This window comes from Leucopleurus acutus (assembly GCF_964270905.1).
Source record: "Leucopleurus acutus genome assembly, chromosome: 16".
In the NCBI taxonomy this organism is placed as follows: Eukaryota; Metazoa; Chordata; class Mammalia; order Artiodactyla; family Delphinidae; genus Leucopleurus; species Leucopleurus acutus.
This window is the reverse complement of record NC_139158.1, coordinates 34,662,548-34,670,861: the sequence shown is the minus strand read 5'-3', so window position 1 is coordinate 34,670,861 and position 8,314 is coordinate 34,662,548. Positions and strand designations below refer to the sequence as shown.

Below are 8,314 nucleotides of genomic sequence, written 5' to 3'. Positions count from 1 at the left end.
TGAGCCCTGCTCAGCTATGAGAACGAGAGAGGGGAATTAATTCTAATTGAATGCATTTATTCTCTTATATCTGTTCTTCTTCCACCAGAACCACGTGAGCACAGCATCTGACACAAAAATTGTCTTATTCCGTCAACACTTGATTTATAAAGAGGACTGACTGTGGTTATTGCTGTGTTTTTACGCAGAATTAAAGGTTTCTGGGTCTGAGATATTGCATAAATCCTTTGAGTCACAGCGTCCTGGGGTAGAAACACCTGACATATGATATGGTTGCATCTTGTCCTGAAGGAACGATGTCAGAGCTTGGTCAGGCGTACTGGTTCACCTGTGCGGTTTTGATCAGCTTTCTGCCTGCAGGAGACAGTGAACACCAAGAGGAATGGGTCAGTTAAACTCATAAATACCACACTTTCTATTAACACACATAATAGCTATTAATTGCCTTTCCTCTGAGGAGCAAAAGGGCATGCACAGTTAACACCAGAGTAAGTGATACTGCATGATGTTATACTAAGATATTAATAAATCTAGGCTGGTCCAGCCTTCCTGATGCCATAGATAGCTAGCAGATTGGGGAAGAACCCTGAGTGGGCCACACCACTGACCTGCACACAGAAGATACCTTTATCTTTGTGTGCGGGCTCTTGGTGTGGGGACAAAGATCATAAGGTAATACATCTCAGATCTGAACTTGGAAGGATCAAGGCACTGAAGGGATTTGTAATGTCCCATGGACCTCACAGGTGTGGTGTGTTCAGGTGTAAGTGAAGATTAGGACTGCTGTTTAAGATAAAAAGTGAATTCCAGGTGGTGTTGATGTTTCAAGAAGCATTAGGGTATATCCAATTAGTCCTGTCAGTGGCAGAGGAGATGTGTACGTGCACATGTTATAGTAAAGATTCAGCCTCTGGATTTGAGGCTTTTTTAAATGATGATGATAAAAAGCTAATGCATTTTAACTGTATGGAATGGTTGCCTTTTAGAAATTATGCTGTGGGACTGGCCATTCAATCAGTACCTTGAGGTTTTTCCTTTATCCCTCCTATGGCTAATGGTTTCTGTAGAAAAGGACCAACTGATTTCTTTCTAAAATGTTGCTTCAGGGTGTAGAGACCTTTATAGGTCATGTTTCAACTTATAGGAAAATTTTATAGTTCAAATATAAATTATGTTAAATGTGGGCTTTGTAATGGAGTTAAGGTTAAGTAAAGTTCTGACTTTCCTTAGGCTGTTTACAGTGTTCAGGAGGCCCCCTTACTGTTGAGTCAGGGGCTCTTTGAACGTAGAGGAACGGTCAGGATTGGGTGTAATAAGGGTTGCGGGAGGCTCAATCTCCTTATATAACTTTGGAAATGTAGAAAGAGGTGCAACAGGTCCACAGAATGCTTTGGTTGGTGGCAGGACCAGTGTTATGGGTTGAATTGTGTTCCCCCGAAAGGATATGTTGGAAGTCCTGACCCCGGGTACATAGGAGTGTGACCTTATTTGGAAATAAGGTCTCTGCAGGTATTATTAAGATGGGAGGAGGTCATACTGGAATACAGGGGGCCGTAAATCCCATGACTGGTGTCCTTATAAGAGGAGAGAACACCATGTGAAGACAGAGACACAGGGAGAAGTTGGCCGTGTGACGGTGGAGGCAGAGATTGTGTCTACAAGCCAAGGAATGCTGAGGATCGCTGGCAACCAGCAGAAGCTAGGAGAAGCAAGGAAGGATTCTCCGCTACAGATTTCAGAGGGATCATGTGGATACCTTGATCTCAGACTTCTAGCCTCCAGTTCTGTGAAACAACAAATTTCTGTTGTTATAAGCCACCCAGTGTGTGGTATTTTGTTACAGCAGCCCTGGGAAGCGCATGCGACCGGAACATAATTTTTGGGGCCCAGTGCAAAATGAAAATGGGGCCCTTGTTAAAAAAAATCAAGATTTTTGAGATCAGACCAAGCTGGGGGCTGTTCTGAGTCCTGGGCCCTGTATGACTGTCCAGGATGCAAGCCCACGAGGATATCCCTGGTTACTGGGTTGTCAAAGTGCTGGACCCCTAGGCACTCAGGAAGTGGTTGAAATGGATTATTACTATGTGCACTGATCAACCACAGAAAACCCGCAGAGACTACTCACTTTTTTTCCAACCAAAGGCCGTGAATGTCACACCAGCAACAAACAGAACCACAAGAACTCCTGCGACAATCTCGAGACCGATAGCTGTATTTTGGAGAGCAGATGCCCTCTGCATGTCCGCTCCTGTTAATAAAAAATCAGATGGTTTTAAATGATCTGATTAAGAGGCTGCTCCTGGGTCCCTGGGAAGTTTCCCATTGAGGTGCTAGTGAATATTAATTATGGAAACAAAATGTACATTTAACCCAAGGAAGTGCTCACTGTAGAGAAATCTCTTAGGGCAAGTCGTTGAAAGACGATTTACTAAACAACCTATTCGCCAAATGACCCATTTGCCTAGTGACCACTTTGCCAAAAGCTAATTCGCTGAAAATCAGTTGGTGGGATGTCCTGCTTATCAGTAACTGGTGGTCAAACACACCTTACCTCAGGCTCCCAGGACTATGGGACAGGCAGTAGGGCTCAAAGAGTTGTAGCAAAACTCTAAAACTTAAAAAAAAAATTCTCAATAACTTAGAGAATTGCCATCCATTCACTTAGTTTTCTGCAAAACAGCCTGCTTCCAGTAAATTCACAAGAAGATTGTGGGCAGTGGCTTGGAAGAAAGGAAGAGGGTGCAGGAAGCTGTTCTTTGTACTCCATTTCAATTAAGTGTGGTTGCTCTAAGCATCTGATAAATCATCCGGCAGTGTTCTAAGTCTCTCCCCGCAAAAGAAAAGCTGGCCAGTGTTTGTAAACAAATGAATTCCCAGAGATGCTTCCTTTCTTCCTTTATATCACCCAGATTTAGGATTTTGAAGTCTTCAGAATTCACAACCTCATTTACAGGAACCCCTGCCCCTCTTTTTAGCCATGAGTAGAGTGCTAAGGCTTCGTTCTTCCCCTGTGAGCAGCTTTCTTTCCTCCAGGCACCCGCATGCACAGAGTTGCTGAAGGAAGGCTGCTATTCAGAATCTACAAGGGGTATCTGGGCGCAGACTATGCATGCTTGTTGAGGCTCAGAAGGATTATCGCCTGACTTCCTCTGTGGAGAGCCTTCCTTCTTGCCCCACAGGCACTATATAAAATGTCACCAACACAGCGAGGGATTTCCTACTTCTTCTGCTACCTGTTCAGAGCTGCTGATGATAATCTTGTGCTGGGGGCACTGAAGCTGCCAGGAAACAGGATTATTCTGCTTGACTTTTCCCGCATTCAGGAAACCCCCTTTTGAATCTTTTCTGTCTCAGGACACACTACCAATCTCTTAGTGGTGGCTTTTTTATCACACCTGGCTGCTGGTCATAAGCGTCTATAAGCATTTCCTGGGTGACTGCCAGGGAGCCATTGTGGGGCACAGGGGTAACCCCCAGGAGCTTCCATATGAGGGGGTAGATGTGGATGCTGTCAAAAGGCTCAGCCAGGTGATTCTTCTTGAGATCTGGCCCAAAAGCTCTGAATATGATCTTCATGTCCATGTAGACATTATCAAAGCCATGATCTCCTTTGTTGAAATATAATTTGCTAAAAAATAATAACAAAAGAGCCATTTTAGATTCCAGTCCCCTGAAAGAAAACTGCCCTTTAGTTAATGTCATGCTTGTTGGATCCAGGAAGTCTTTGAAAACTTAAATGACAAGGAAGGACACTGCTGTCTGCAGTGGCAGAGAGAGGAAGGAATGGAAGATCTTTAAGGAAGAGAATAAAGAAAAACATACCCATTAGAAACAGCATTAAGATAGTAATACTGACAGTTATAATAGGCTTAAACATAGAGGGCTTACTGTGTACTGTGAATTGTTTTGAATGCTTTCTAAAGTGAGGGCACTATCATTATCATCCCCATTTTACAGCTGAGGAAACTGCCCTGAGTCATGTAGTAGCCAGTGTTGGAGCAGGTATCTGAACCTAGACTGGTTCTAGAGCCAGGTATGTTTCTTAAGGCACAGAAGTGCATCTATCTATCTATATCATTTTGGAGTCTGGGAGAGGATTAGAGAGGAGGGAGTAAGGACTGTAGGTAATTGTTTAATGAATGCTGGGTAGGTTTTTGTCTGTCCTCCTTTTCAAATGACAAGGTAACATCAGTCACAGCACAGCACTGTTTATATTTTCTTAGGACCAACATATATTCTGGCATGTAAGACATGTGATGCTCTGTATATTGAAAAGTTGGTCTCCTAGTTGGCTTGTTCAGTATAGAAAGCTCTTGTCTGTTCAGCTTAGGCTCCCTCACCTGTCTAATGAAACTGGTCCAACGGCCTTTGAGGCCATGGAGCAGCCTGTTAAGAACTGTTAAGTGCCCCCCAGTGATGGCCTCATGTGCTTTGCAAGCTCCTCAGTCCTGAAGTGAGAAGAGTCACGCCCATCAAGGCAGGCAGGTGGGTGGGAATCTGAGAAGTGGATTCAACGAGGGCACTGAGGCCCAAAGGATTTTCTGTCTAATGGTCAGTTTTCTGGAAGATTAAACTGATCACAGCATCCTGTCTCTCAGACTATCTAGTTGGTCACTCTGGGAATATGACTGTTTGATTAAATGTCTTAACATCCCTCTCAACCTGTTACATCATGAACCAGGTTTAAAAAGAGGCCAGTGACTATGGAATCTGTTCTTGGCAAGGCCTTATTAGCTCCAGGCCACTTGAAGGATTACAAAATACCAATAAAGTATTGCATTTTACTGTGAATGTTTCCACTAACAATAAACAATAAGCTTATGAGTTTTCCCATATGTGTTATTCTCTGGACTTGTAGCAAGCTGAGTATACAGATTGTAAACATAATGTTTGACTCCTGTTCATAGCCTTAGACAAGGATTCTTCAAGCTGTACCTGGGATGGTCTTCTGTCACGTGATGTTTTGAACACCTAAACTTTGTTCTGCCATGAATTATTGGTTAGTAGTTAAAAAAAAAAAAAAACCTCACTTATGTCTCACAATTAGCATTGATTTTGGTACTTTCTTCTTCAGGCTTCCTTATTTTTTTCATAATGGCTTTGTTGAGATATAATTCATAAACAGTGCAATATACCCATTTAAAGTATACAATTCAGTGATGTCTGGTGTATTCACAGAGTTGTGAAACTATCATCACAACCAATTTTAGAACACTTACATCCCCCCAAAAAGAAAGCCTGTACCCTTCAGCCATTACTCCCCATTCCCTCCAACTTCCCCCGGCCCTAGACAAACACCAGTCTATGCCCTGTGTCTATAGATTTGTGTATTCTGGACATTTCATTTAAATGGAATCATACAATATGTGGTCTTTTGCATCTGACTTCTTTCACTGAGCATAATGTTCTCAAGGTTCATTCAAATTATAACATGTATTGTACTTCGTTTCCTTTTAATCGTTACATAATATTCCACTGTATGGATAGACCCTAATTTGTTTACACATTCATTAGTTGATGGGCATTTGGGTTGTTTCCACCTATTGTTTATTATGAATAATGCTGCTGTGGGCATCTGTGTATAAATTTTTAAGTGAACAGGATTGCGTATTTCTGGATATATGCAAATGGGAACCAGAAGGTGGTTTTTTGGGTCAATCTCTTGGTGATTTGTGCATAATGATCAAACACATAGGCTTGGGTTCAGACATCAGCCTTACAATTCTAATTCCAAATCACTTCTCTCTAGCTTTAGTTTCTTCCTCGCTAAAATGGGGAGATAAGAATACCTATCTTTAGGGTTGTTGGGAAGACAAAAATGAAATAACTCATGTTAAATTTTTAACATAGCTCTGGACACTTAACCTTGGTCAGGGATGTGTGTCATTATCATTGCATAATGGTAACGTGGGACAGGATGGGTTGTCTGGGATGTGGGGTGGGGGGTGGGGAACACTTGGAAAACAGTGGGTTGCAACTCATCATGCATGCACTTATGTTTTAATTTTTTTCAGAACGGTCCTTCCCTAGTGACTGCCTTCCAAATTCAAGATGGAATTTATTCATTTTAGAATCTACTCACCCCATTGATGTTATAACCAGAGTCAGCATACGTCACGATTGGCAAGACCCACTCGTGTTTGGCAAAATGGAAGCGTTCTGGAAATTCCTCCCTCTTGTAGACATTGAGGTGAAGGTGTGCATTTTTCAGCGCTTGGTAAACGGCTTCCTCTTGCCCTGGTTTGGGCAGGAGCATCCCAAAGCTGCCATAGTCCACAATATCAAACTTGACCAAGTCCCTGAAGCTGATGTAGTTGGTCAGGAGGATCTCAGTGACTTTGGGCTTCTTTTTCACAGTGGTCATGCCGTGGTCAGATGTGATGATGACGTTGAGGTGCTCAGTCAAGCTGTGCCTCTCAATGGCTTCCAACAGGTACCCGATGGTTCTGTCGATTTGCTGAGTCATCACCCTCCTGTTCTCTGTCTCGGGCCCAAAGCGGTGTCCCACATTATCCGGCTCTCCGTAGTACAGAGTCACGAAGTCAAAGTCCTCCTTACTGAACCAGTTCATGACGGTATCCGTGTTCTCCCTCCACTCCGTCTCGTTGCTGTCTGGGTCGGTGTACAGCTCCAGCAGGGACCGCTGGACGGCCTCCCCTTTGTACTTGGCGTCTCCCCCGGGATAGTGGAATGACGCTGTTTTCCTCCCCTGCAAGTGCAAGAAGAAAAGTCTATCAGGGACATTTCTCCTATCTTTCTCATAATGTGCAAAGTCCAACGTGTCAGCATCCCTGCCCCAGTCCAAAGGTATGGAAAACATGTGGCTTCAGAGTCGGACAGGATTGGGCTTCGTTCCTGGCATCACCAGGATCTCGTGGAATCTAAAACACCGTTAACTGTGAGAACTGCCGTTATGTTATGTGCTCCTATGAAGAAAAATGCTGCCTATGAAACCACGACACTCCAGTGACTGGCATATGCGTTCCAATTTGGGACTGCAAAATGAAAAAAACAGTTCCTTAGAATGGAAGAAAAATGGCACTTTCTAAGTTGGTAATGGTGAGTGAGTTTAATCTCTTAGTGCTTCAGTGTTCCTACCTGTAAAATGCCAAAAAATTGATGGGATTTTTGTGAGGGTTAATCCAGGTAACTTTAAGATAAAGTATTGGGCACTGTGTTTTGGCCATAGTAGGCACTCTTTTCTTTGCCTCTAGACCTAAGAAGCCACCACAAGCCTTCCCCGGTGTGTGCAGTGGACAGCTATTATGATTGCCTGCCCAGCACCCCCTCCCCTGTCTGCTGGTTTGGAGCATCTGACATCCCCTGGTAGCTCTCCTCCCTACTCTTGCTCCACGCAAGATATGTTGGGTCCACATCAGGCTCCAGAGGTGGGATGTGGCTCTGGCCTGGCCAGTCAGAGGATGCTGCATCCCCTGGCCATAGCAATTGGTTCAGCCTTGGGCCCAGGTCCCAGTCAGAGCCAATGAGATAAGATCTGTGGATTTCCTCTGGGGCTGTTGGAGAGGGGAGAATCTGCCTAACTGGTTCCCATGTATAATGTTTATAAAATTTGGGGGTGTTTGTGTGAAGGGGAGACTGTCATCTTGTTCCCTGTGCAGATGTCTGTTCAGCCTCTGGGCTTGACGCCCAACCCAGAGGCAGACAATAGGGCAGTTAAAGGTGTGCTCGATGCTGGATTGCCTGGGTTTATCTTTTCTCTCCCACTTGGATGCATGTCACTCAGATGCTCTCCACCTCTGTTTCCTCATCTGTAAAGCGGGGATGTTAATGCTACCTCGTATGGTGGTTGTGAGGACTAAATGCATGTGGAGCATGTTAGTTAGTGTTCAATGAGCTCAGCTTTTAGTTTCCTGGAGAGGAACAAAGAGCAATGGGCCAGACCGCATGGTCAGATGAAGAGGGGGCAATGATTATCTCCTCCAGTTTCTGTCTCCTGAGGGGTCCTGAAGGTGGATCTGAAATGTGCCTGTAGACCCCAAGGTTGGAATCTGCAGAAGGAAGATGAGATTGGAGCCTCCAGTCATGGCAGAAATGGCTGCAGCACGGGGCATGGGATTCCTTACGTCAGAGGAATGGGGTGGGTCAGCCATGAAATGCAGCTGAGTCTTATAAGGCCTGGGCAGGTCCTGGGGTTGCTGCTTGACCCTGAAGCCCTTGTCACTGGGGCCCAGTGACCTTCACCTTCTATGTCAGGCCATGGGCAACTACACAGGGCAGTAGATTATAGCCAACAGGAAAAGGGCTCTGGCCTACCACCAAGCCATCATGGGAGGAGCTTCCATCTCTTCCCTCT

At 44.5% G+C, this 8,314-nt stretch overlaps 1 pseudogene across 1 annotated transcript in view; it reads right to left on the bottom strand.

Annotated features, from left to right (window-relative positions):
• Nucleotides 1–310: 310 nt before the first annotated feature.
• Nucleotides 311–8,314, bottom strand: part of LOC309973480 (ectonucleotide pyrophosphatase/phosphodiesterase family member 7-like) — a 31,952-nt pseudogene continuing 23,948 nt past the window's right edge. Inside the window, exons 3-6 of the transcript in view lie at nt 6,079–6,709; nt 3,396–3,628; nt 2,126–2,248; nt 311–354 (exon numbers count right to left, since the gene is read on the bottom strand). The product of the transcript in view is annotated as an ectonucleotide pyrophosphatase/phosphodiesterase family member 7-like (transcript). The remainder of the gene's footprint in view (nt 355–2,125; nt 2,249–3,395; nt 3,629–6,078; nt 6,710–8,314) is intronic.